This window comes from Achroia grisella, unplaced genomic scaffold, assembly GCF_030625045.1.
Source record: "Achroia grisella isolate CSIRO2021 unplaced genomic scaffold, CSIRO_AGI_Agris_v1 utg487, whole genome shotgun sequence".
NCBI lineage: Eukaryota > Metazoa > Arthropoda > Insecta > Lepidoptera > Pyralidae > Achroia > Achroia grisella.
The window spans coordinates 4,516,091-4,528,479 of NW_026712891.1; the positions used below are offsets into that span (position 1 = coordinate 4,516,091).

Below are 12,389 nucleotides of genomic sequence, written 5' to 3' on the forward strand. Positions count from 1 at the left end.
AATTGTGTTTATATTCTTAATTACGTTACCTGCTTATATAGTTACATATATAACATCCGTTTGTATTCTATTATTTCCTGACTGGCCTAATAATGGATGGGGAGAGTTGGTAGTAATGTTGATGAGGATGATATTGATATTTGGAGATGTATAAAGTGACCCGGAAGTATAGCAAAATAAAAGTTAAGTGTGCAATAGATAACGGATAAGATTATTGAGAAAAAATATTTCTAAAATTTACCAGACTAAAAATTTTGAAGAGGTCCCAAAAGTTGCAATATGTACATATATCCTATTAGATACGTTTTTGCTGAAGGTAATGTATTGGTTTTTAATATACTTTAAAAATCAATATGAATACGAAACATCATTGCAAATTCTATATAAAGTATTTTGAAAAATTTTTGCAACTGATATAAATTTCCATGTTGGTTATTTTTAAGAAACAGACTGGTAAAATTGATGAATTAAGTCTTCTTATTATTTCTTAAGCTGAATTGTATTTTGATAATGACACATTTTTTTTTATATTTGTACCAAGTGTCAAGCAAATAAATTTATGATTTCAATAATATAGTCACTAGTAATTATTGTATTATTTACAATAAAAGGCTACCATGTGTATTATATACTATATAGTATACTAATGGAAATTGTGATAAAAATAGCTACTTACACGGAACACTAATTACGTAAGAACAACTTGCACTTGACCGGTTCTTAATGAATATATTGACACAGGTATCCGCATCTATAACATTTCCACATTCAAATATAAACCGTGAACTCTCATCATAAAGTTCTAATTTGTATAACAAATTTATAGACAGTGTAATTAACGATTTGATACAACTACCAATATTTATGATAATAGAGTTGGAATTAAAAAAATAAAAGAGTCCAATCACGTTGCTTGATTCATACATACGGTAGACCGTGAAGGCAACTTGAGGTCGTCCAGTTTGACCAAAATAAGAATAACAAGTTTTAAAATGTCATATGTTACAGAATTCCTTATTATTTGAAGTGTCGTACGCGGCCGTGCCAGCTACCAGCTGCAGATTTAATTTTTTAATAATAATTTGACTATAGAATCAATTATAATATACTGTTTCGATGCAAAATCCGATCCAATGAAATCTTGGACATAGTATCCGTGTTAATTAAAAAAAAATGGAAATTCATTGACAGTTACCATAACTACTAAAGTATATCTGTCACATCAAACTATTTAAATAATATTATATAATAATAATACAATATTTCAAGACAATTCACACAGTGCAATCTGGTCCCTAAGCAGAGCTTATGGTATGGGTACTAGACAACTTATATAAATACACAGATTTTTTTTTTTGCAAATACATTCACATTATACATACAAAACACCCAGACTAATACAAACAATCATACTCATGAATATAAATATATATACTATACGAGGAATCGAACTTGCGACCATCGAAAGCAAGGCGATGTGCTAAACCGCTACACCACCGAGGCCGTGCAATATAATAATTTTCATAATTCATAACACAACACAAATTAATATATATATATTTAAAAAATGATGTAAATTCTATTCAGTATAATAATGAGCATGAACACTTTCGAACATCCATGTTTGTAAACTGTATTTTGTTTTAATTAAACATTTGATTAATTAACCTTAGTTATAATCGATCTATCTGTATAATTTATTGTTTTAGAGTCGTCTCGAAATATTACGAAATTAGAAACAGAATGTAATCAACAATACCATTTTCTATTAATGACTAAATACTCTTAACGGTCGTTATGTTTTATGTAAGGCTCACATTATCAAGTTCAGAACGGACGAGTCGTACCGATGATGCCAATTGATTGGCGTATGGTTTGCTACGCCCTGTCCCTTTTGGAAATGGGCCAATCGAATAACTTCGTAGGCACGGGCCCTCGGGTCAGAAATTTATCGGTAATATGAGTTCACTCTTCTTCGCCTGAAGTTTAGAGTACTTGATTTTTGTGTACCTATTTTTCTTTGTTTTTTTTTTTGTTTAGGAATATTAAAGGGAGGTAATCTTTCAATTTACTAATCATATTGAATTTGACAGTATAACTACAAAAGACTTAGTATACACTACAAAACTATGGACTAGTAGAAGTAGGTATTTCTACTGCTCAGCAGCTTAATTTGTAAAATGTGTTTTGATTACAGATGCTTGACTTCCATTCGTAACCTTCTGGACGATTTATCAAGGAAGTGACGTCCAGGCTACTGTTCATGTATTTAGACGACGGTTACCGCTTACCATGAGGAGATCAGTCGGATTTATTGCCTTTCCAGTTTCATAAAATATTAATGAGATAATATTTTAAAATATTCGGAAACAATAACAATATAAAGCTTTAAAAAAATAATAAATCTCTATCGAGTCTAGAAATGTTCAGCATTATTTTATTGTTTTGGAAATTTCACTGTTATATTGCATAAACATAAACGAGTTTCCGAATTCGATTTTCGCTCAGTATTCAGATGAATAATATTATTTATTGTCTTTGTAAATTGGAATAATATTCAAATAATCTCGTTTTTATAGTATTATAGACATATTAAAAACCACTCCTATGATTCTTTTTGCAGATCGGTAACAGATATTTCTAGTAATGGCTATGTACAACAAAACTGTAAAAAATCATATTTCCCTTGATCGTACAATTAAATAACCTTAACGAATTTCATTCACTTTTTTTTATTCACTAATACTTTTTAGAAGGTTCTGACCATTATTAAAAAAAATAATGTCAACTTTATTTTCACGCGTTTGATATTTCGGGTGTTTTATAGTAGCAATTAAATGTTGATAGCTAAGACAGACACAACTCCACTTGTGTCAACTAATATCTCGTAATATTAGTGCAGATAATAAGCGTCCAACAAGTCAAATAAGTCATATGCCAATATTCAACATAATTATATAAATTAATTCCACGCAAGCGAAACGGCGAATGCTGTTAGTATCGAAATAAACAATAATTACATCAAAATTTTAGACATAATTTAATAAATTATAATAATTTCTTAACGTTGAGTAAACTTTTTGATATTTCAAAAAAACTATCATGAAACCTACGCATAGACGTGTTTGCTATAATTATTTCAAATTCAGTAACCTTAATTGTAAACATCTAACATTAATGAAAAACGTTGCAGTCTCCAGTTGCGAAACTTGTGGGAAAGAAGATCTGCATCATATTTTGATGGTATGTTTTTGTAATACATCTGAAAAAGACTATCATTCCAGCTTTGGGTTTAAATATGTTAGACATGGGTGTATTTCATAGAATACAGGCAGAGCAAGTTTCAGATACAGCCCAGGTATTGTACTGGCTGTTATCCTTACCTTACTCATCTTACTTACCTTAATTTAATTGATTTTTTTTTGTTATTTAGTATAAGTACAATAGAATTGTCATCGCCACATTTTGTGTACAAATATCACATAAAAGTAAAGAGATCAACTAAATATACTAAATAATAGTAATAAATTATTTCTTATAACTACAATAGCAAATGTGATGGCCGAAGACAGTATCACATACACTCTGTCGTCATATAACGCATTTTCTTTCTTACTTGATATGACAGAACGGTCGTGGTAATTTTGTAATGGAGTTTAGAGATGTCATCTGCCTTACAGCCAGTTCTTGATAGCTGGACACTTCTCCCTACTGGCTGCCATTCTGATACACTGGTGGAGTGGGCCGCCTATCACTGCTTTGATTTTAGGCGCCTCTCATATAGTACTATTCCGGATGACTAAGGTTATGCTTCCATACACTATATTTTCACCGAAATATGTCACACTTCACCGAAATATAAAAAAGCTAGCTGTTTAGTAGAAGTAGGTGAGATAGAGAGACATGCAGATGACTTTGTACAAACTCCACCAGTTTGTTAAATCTATCAGCATTACAAAACTAAAGTCACAATTATGTCAATTTTCTAAACAAATCGCTCATTTATATTACATAAATAATTAAAATACCTGTAGGTATATTTGGCAAGAAAATAAAAACAGGTTTTTTAAATCCGGTTAAATATTTATTGCCATAGAGAAACATTTATCATTGTTAATTTTATTATTTGTTAAAAATAGTTTTAAGAATAATGTTGTAATTAAATGAAGATTAGAAGTAATATCTGCCGGTGATGAAATTAGTATCATTGTAAGTATTATATCGATCTATTGGTGTATCTACCTACTAGATAGTTTCTGGAGTTATCAATACAATTTACTTTTTTTTTTAATTTAAAAAGGGTACAGATAGAAAGGTTTGTTTTACTTTATTCAAATTCAGTTAATACCACTTTCTGTTCTTCTACTGCGGTTATTTAAAAATTATAACTTATAACATTTGTCAAAAAGACTGTTTCAATTTGATAAGTCAAACAGTTGTCCACTAAAAGAGAAATCTTTGCAAGCACGATAATTGATTTCAGTATTCGACACCTCTCAATGCCGAGGCGTGCCGCGTTATTTATAAAACAAACAAGTGAACGTTTCTAATGTTTTGCAAGGACAATATTGTGTTAGATAACAAATAAAAAATATGTCCATAATGTGCAATTTTTTTTAAACAAAATGAGTGGTAATCATGTTATTGTCCGCTGTACCGGACGGGACTAGCGATAGTTTGTATACTTTTTTCATTTTATATGATCAATATATTGGTATATAGTGGGCGGTGATAAAGGAGGTGGTATATTGGGCTACCATGGCAGATTGTCGTCGTCAGTGACGTGCCACAGAATCAATTTCAAAATATTAGTATCATAATATTAATACAGATGTATGTTACTTTATAAAATATTTATAATATATTTATTTATTTATTTCAGATAGGCCATCAGCCTGAAATAAATAAATAAATATAATATAGTATAAATACTTCACTTTTTACTTATAAAAACTGCTTTAATAAAAACTTTAACTGAAATATACATTTATTTTCTATTAAAGGACAATGAAAAGCTAAAAATAAAAAAAAAGACAAGGACAGACTACTTTAATAGGCAGGTTGTCTGGTTTTATTTTTTTGGAAAATAGATGGATCTATTCGCGTATTCAAACCAAAAGACCCAAACTAAAGCGAATTAATAAATAAATTTACTACATAAGGAAATTTTATTACCGATTTGCACGAATAACTTGTTAGGCACGAGTGATGTTGACAAAAACTTGAAAGCATAATCTCATAAAAGCATATGGAGATCATTGATCCATAATAGAAATATTTCGCCTACACGAGTCCACGTGATCAGTCCTTGCTCTGTTTTATCTCATGTTTTATTTATATATAACACTTGATCGAGTACATTAGTTTCCGATACGACCTTATGCAGCCAATCAAAAGAGTTCAAAGACTATAAAGAACAAAAAAGCAAGAAATTTATTAGCAAAATAATTGGCTTCATTAAAATATATAAAACTAACACAAGTTATTAAGTTGTTACGAAAATATTATTTGTTTGTGTGTAATATTTTATTTCAAAGTATCATGTAGACTTTTAGAGATAGAATCGAGGATCATATCTTAAAAAAGGTATATAATATGACCGTGAATGGAGGTAAATGGAGAGGACTTTGGTTGTCCTCTCCATTTACCTCCATTCACGGTCAAAAAGATGGATGGATTGTGTAAAAGATGAGATGAACAAAAGGAGAGTACGCTCAGATATGACGGCCGGTAAAGATCAGTAGAAGAGGATGACATACTGCGCCGACCACAGATAATAGGATAAAGGCAAGGAAATGATGAAATGAGTATAATGACTTATACTAGTAATTGAGTATATATCTACTTAATAAGCAATTTTTAATGCCTTTATTTAATTTATAAATAATTGTCTATCGAAATGAAAATAAAAGAACTAAGTCTAAGTATAACACATTATTGAATTTTCATTACTTTGCAAACACTATCCTATATCTAACCATAATACAAGCAGTAAAAGGTGTAGTCTTCAATTCTCGACACAAGTCAAGTTACAAATTACGTACAATTAATATGATCAATAATTTATGAAGTATAAAAAAATGACACGAACGGTAAAAGTGAGTGTTGACGTATACGCAGCAAGTGATGCTTTACACCTACACCCGTATCCCGGCAATGGCTTATAGTTTCTCTCTCCTTCACACGATGAACCTGATCCATAGACTAAGAAGTTGGTCTCTTTGGATACTAATTAGCCGTATCGTTTGAAGAGTAAAAACTATTATCGTTATACTCGTGTAAGAGGACCGGAATTGATTCCAAACACTAAAGATGAAACGGATTATACCAATTATTACATCACTATCCCTTAGAGTCATCAATAAAATCACAGATAAAAATTATACCTTCGAGTCTTATTAGACTGCTGTCTCTAGGCAATTTCGCAATGTACATATGCTTCATAGTCTGTGTTGGTAACTAATTGGAATTACGCAATCTGTCAGGTGCGGGCGTTCGTGACCGTGCAATATTATTATATATCCACTTATTAATCTGGTACGATCGCCGTTAGGTAGTTAATACGAATGTATCGATTGCATCGACTCGAATAATCGAATAATCGCAATAATATCGCCTTAAATGACACGCAATGCCATTAACACTAAATCATATGCATAACACGTCATAATAAATACGTAAAATCAATTTAGATAATTTGTAAAATCGACGAAAGTATCGGAAGTGAGGTTACAAGTAAATCTGTTTATTGTTACAGAGACATAGAGTTGTGTTTTCATTGAAATATTGTTATTCATGCCTGGTATTAGCCGGACAACCGTTTCTAGGTTCGGAAGAGATAATAACTGAAAAGATACACTAAAATTACGTACATCCTTCGACCTCAGCGCTCGGAAATATGATATTAGATGAACGATCGCATTCAATACTTCGCTGAGCTGAGTTATATACATTTTTTGTTGCTGTATTTTAGTTATTTTTCGTAACGACCATGTCATTTTTTTAATTACAACCCGAAATAGTAGCTGTCAAAATATGGAATATGAAAGAATATTTAACATAAGCTAAGTATTTTTTTTTACTATAAACATTTTTTTATATTATATAGAACTGTGTTTTACATACAAAAATACCGTGATTACATATAACATTAGGTTTAGAACATTATTTTGTATGTGGTCTCAGTTTTTAATATCATTATGACCACGAATCAACAATGTACATACGTTCTCACATCATTACGCAACAACCTGCCATATGTTATTGTTAACATTAACAATAATAGTTAACTGTTAGTTAATCGATAACAAAGCGGTTAAATGGACCATTAACTGTCCTTTGTCGACAATGAACTTCATTGTTATTTTTGTATATTCTATTCCATTTCAATGTAGTAACTCATAGGATTTTCATTGGATTTTAAATCCTTTGTGTAAACTAGAGTATCGAAATTCGATAGGTGTGCCAGTCAGCTCTCGCCATCTCAGTCCATTATTCATTTAAACATTATAAAAGTCTTAAACAACTATTACAAAATTCTAAATGTATCAATTTTTAAATACAAATATTGAAGACATTTTTAATACTGCTCCTTACTTAATATACGTAATAAACCTATAGAATATATAGAAAAAAATTGTTTACTTAACTTTTATTTGTGTTAGGTACACAAATAAAAATTAAGTATTTTATATTATATTATTAATTAAAATTAAGGGTTTTTAATATGTAAATGTTCTTTAAGACCACTATTTGTGTCTTTGGTTGTTCACTTTTATATAATTAAAAATCTTTGTTAATTTGATTAAAACTAAGTTTAGTTGTTTTTATTATAACATATTAATTATTTTAATAAATAAATTGTTTCTTTACCCATAAGATATATTTTCTGTAATCAACATTGGATATCATTAATGGTATGTTATAAATTGTACATTGTAATATAAATATACTATATAGCAAAGTAATTCTTTTTTAAATAATTACTTATGAGTTTAGGATACCAATAGTGAGCACTTTAAGTCCGTCATATCGTCTTACGTCCGATGTGGATGAATTCGCTATTAACAGGTAGTTGTATATAAAGATAATAAAGAAAAAATAGCTAGAAATAATTTGTAATACTGAATATACTCATCATTGCCTTGCCTTTATCTCATTATTTTTATCCTTATCATACACATCGATCAGAAGAATAATGTACAAAATAATAAAAATCTGTTAACGCCACTGTATCTCTGTGTAGCCTGCTGCGCCCATCAGGGTCCATAGTGCTCTTATAATATATTATGTCAACCATTATTGTAACACTATAGAATGCAAATGAATAAATAAATAACTATTTGGGGTCGGCGCTGTATGTTATTCTCTTCCACTGCTCTCTATCGTCCGTCAAATCTGAGCATACTCTTCTTTTATTCATATCATCTTTCACACAATCCATCCATCTGTTTTTAGGACGTCCTCATCCATTCCATCCATCCACGTTCGTATTAATACTAAATATACTAAGCCTTAATATATCAAATGTATTGTCAATATGATTGATATAGTGCCAATATGAAATTACAATCATTTCTAACCATTTTATACTATACCAACGAAAACTGTTTAGGTAAACCGATTTCGATATTCATTTTTGCAAGCAATAAATAAGAAATATAATTATTAATAGGTTACATTCAACTGAAGTTTGTACAAACTATTTTAATAATTTGCATACTGAGTTCCGGTTTGATTGATAAATATAGTAGTGTTACAGGATATGTTGGATTAACATCTTTACCCTTAGAAATGAGGCATTGTAGCTTTAATTATATACTATCGATTATGTATTTATTTGAAATAAAAATATGTTGTAAGGTGTCAGAATAAAAAAATATATGAATATGCAAAAAAGAAAAAAATGTTTTAAACTCCAGGAACATTAAAATACAATTAGATGCGGGTGACGTTTACCAGGTTTCATCAGTTTTTTTTTATTCTTCAAAAAAGATAATAGAGAACAAAATTATTTAATTCGCTTACTTTTTTTGTAGTAACTGGAATACACATGTAAACAAAAGTATTAAAGTTATAGTGTAGGTCATCATGACCTCCAAGTATCTCCAAAACGAAAAAATTATATTTTTTTATTTATATTTTTACTTTTACATATATGTAAAATATACCATTAAGTATCCTTTGTTGATTATATTATTTATATTAATAAAATACAGAAACTAGTTTGAATTTATAAAAAAAAGTCTCTAATACTATGCAGAAATTATTTAATGTTATCCAATTTTTGTATATAATAACATAAGTTTCACGATACATAATTAAATTAAAAATAAGCAAATACATACATTACTCAATGCAGAAGAAATATAAATAAGAAAAAGATTGAAAATAATAATTACTACTGTTAAATCTACAAGTCGGAGAAATCTTACATCTTTTTGACTGATCTTCTATAGAAGCCTACACTTAGACAATAAACACGTAGTAACAAACTAAACTATACTATACACATGACTTTATTATGTGATGCTCAAGTGTTACCATTCTGATGGATTGAGACTTTATCTCATTTTTCAATCGAAACATACAATATAAAGCAAGCAGCTTGTTAGTTGAAATAGGTGAAACAGAGATACTTACATAGACAAATATATAGGTACAACTTGTCTACGCTGAAATATCTACCCTATTTCAATTAATACTAGCTAATAATAATAATAATCTCAGGACAATTCACACAGCGCCATCTAGTCCCAAGTTAAGCTAGCTAAAGCTTGTGTTATGGGTACTAGATAACTGATAAATACATAGATTTTTTTTCGTAAATACATACATATTATATATTGAAAATACCCAGACCTACACAAACGATGATACTCATGAATACAAATGTTTGCGCCGTGCGAGGTTTCGAACCCGCGATCGTCGGAAGTAAGGCGGTGTGATAAACCGCTAGACCATTGAGGCAATAGGCACTAGCTGTGCCTGCGATTTCATTCGTGTAAAATTTATAGCCTATGTATCATTCTCATATATAAGCTATATTATTGTAAAGTTTCATTACAATACATTCAGTAATTTTTACGTGATAGAGTAATAAATATTCTGCCATTCACTCACATTCACAAACTACCACTTTTATAATATTAGTATGTAATATTATATTATCTGTGATATATATCGGTAAGATTTCAATTCCGAGCCCTCGACCGCATTGCCCAATTGCTAAAAATAACAATATTGAAATAATAAATCATTGGAAGATCATTATATATTTATGCATATTTATATGGATGACATAATCTCAGAAGACTGTTACCAAACCACCGAACATCGGTAGTGGTCTGTCGTAACACTATATAGTTTTTAGACCTTGAGGTAAATCTTTGCATATTAATGGTTTTACTTATTTTTTAGTACCTCAAGATTTATACAGACTATGAAAATGAGCGTCTCCATTAAACTTCTCCTTTACATATTTCACAATACCTGCACTAATTGAACGCTACTGAACCTAATTAAATTGATATTTTTCATTTTTAGTAGATTAATATAACCTACAGGTTGCGAGTCTAATCTGGATGACAATAAAAATGTTTATAACAGTTTGCATTTTTTGGCTATCTCTCTGGTAGTGGAAATACCGAAGACAAAACAAATTGATCTGAGAGATGGTAATAGCCTCCCATTCTGCTATGCTAGATTCAAAATAGAAGTATAATAAGCTAGCATTATAGTTAGGTACTGTTTAAAAAATTGTAATTTGTGGTAAAGGGTGTTGGTGCCAATTTTCAATATGTTTTTTTAATATCATGTACAATATGTTATTGACAAAATATTATTGTTTATCTAAATAAATAAAATATATATCATCATTAATATGTTAACTTCCTAATGGGTTTACCCCAACGTCGATAGTTGCTTTCAATATGCAAAAAACATACGGTTTAATTTTTTTTTTTTAATTGTTTCATACTATTGCATCAATTAGTCAAATTTAGACTGCACGTAAGTAGAAGTTGTCTAGTATACTTATATTATAATCTCATCTTGGGAACATCTCTATAATATAATCTCTCTTGGGAACGTCATCAGTTCCCAATCTTAGCAGAGATTGTAATATAAGTATACCTACTAGATATGATGAGTTGACCAGGGTTTTTTCTTATGCAACTAAGTATCAACTTCATCAGTATCATCATATGGCTGTGGTACTCCTTATTCGTTTCCATTTCAGAGGACTAAGACATAAGCTATAAGAATACCTCCGTATTTAACTGCTATATCTCACCCCAAAACCGAAATACAGCTTACAAAGAAGCTGGTTAATATTATTTATTTAAACCTACAAATGTTATTATATTACTAATACAATTTTATATTACTACCAATAATTATAATATTGATAATATCAGAATAAATTACTTTCACGTACAATTTACCACATATCGGGGCCAAGGTCAAAAATAAATGCGGAAATAAAAACCTGATTGCATTCCATTGCAGTTTTATCACGTGAGCATATAATTGTTATTGTTATAGCATGATAAGTAATGAGCCTAGTACATCAAACAATAAAAAATACTGCGCGAAGAGAAAACGCGGCATCGACGCATGCGCCTCGCGTCTCTCTTAGCACGCATACAAAAGACATCAACGACCACTTATAAATATACAATTTTACACTTATGCAATTTTCAAAAATTATATTTCATAACCACAAATTATTATTAATAACTAACCATATACTGCGTTGAAATATTTCAAAACTTGTTTTACTGGCTGCGAAAATTAATTTATAATTAGGTATTGAATGCATCAATGTAGCAAAAAGGGAGCGACTTTTTTTTAAGAAAAATAAATAATTTCGCCACAGTTTCCGCACATTGAAGTAACGAGATGAAATTGTGTAACATTCAACTCCAGACAATTACGCGATGTCTGATTAAAATAAGCGAAAAACACTCACCGCTTGCAAAAACTTTAAGTAGGTGAAAGTCGGTCCCCAAACGGAGACACTGGCAACTTACAAACGTCACTTTAGTATTGGAACACAACACAGAGATATGCACTATTGTTGACAAAAACACAACGTTCGATTTTCAAAATTCGAGTGTTCGGTATTTGAATTTTCAAATTTGGCGCGCGTTAGTGTAGTGCGCGCTGCGGCGGGCGGGCGCACAAAACGGCAGGCGGCAAGAGACTGCGCGCGCAGCTCCCACCATCGGCGCCCGAAATACTAATCACCTTGCTATCGAGACAGTAATTTCGAATCAAGACATGGGATATAGCGAGTGCCATAGAACTGCATACCAGCTGATACCTCGTGCCCAGAGGCTTTGACTTAACCATTAATCAAGTTAAAAAGAATCTATAATTTTAATAAA

The 12,389-nt window shown here is 30.4% G+C and overlaps 1 protein-coding gene across 2 annotated transcripts in view; it reads right to left on the reverse strand.

Moving 5' to 3' along the window:
* The window catches only part of LOC131845970 (uncharacterized), a 142,157-nt gene extending 129,971 nt beyond the window's left edge, over positions 1 to 12,186 (reverse strand). For both annotated transcript variants that reach the window (XR_009357665.1, XM_059195144.1), the window contains exon 1: positions 11,972 to 12,186. The gene's annotated coding sequence lies outside the window, so the exon portion shown is untranslated. The remainder of the gene's footprint in view (positions 1 to 11,971) is intronic.
* Between the last annotated feature and the right edge of the window lie 203 nt (positions 12,187 to 12,389).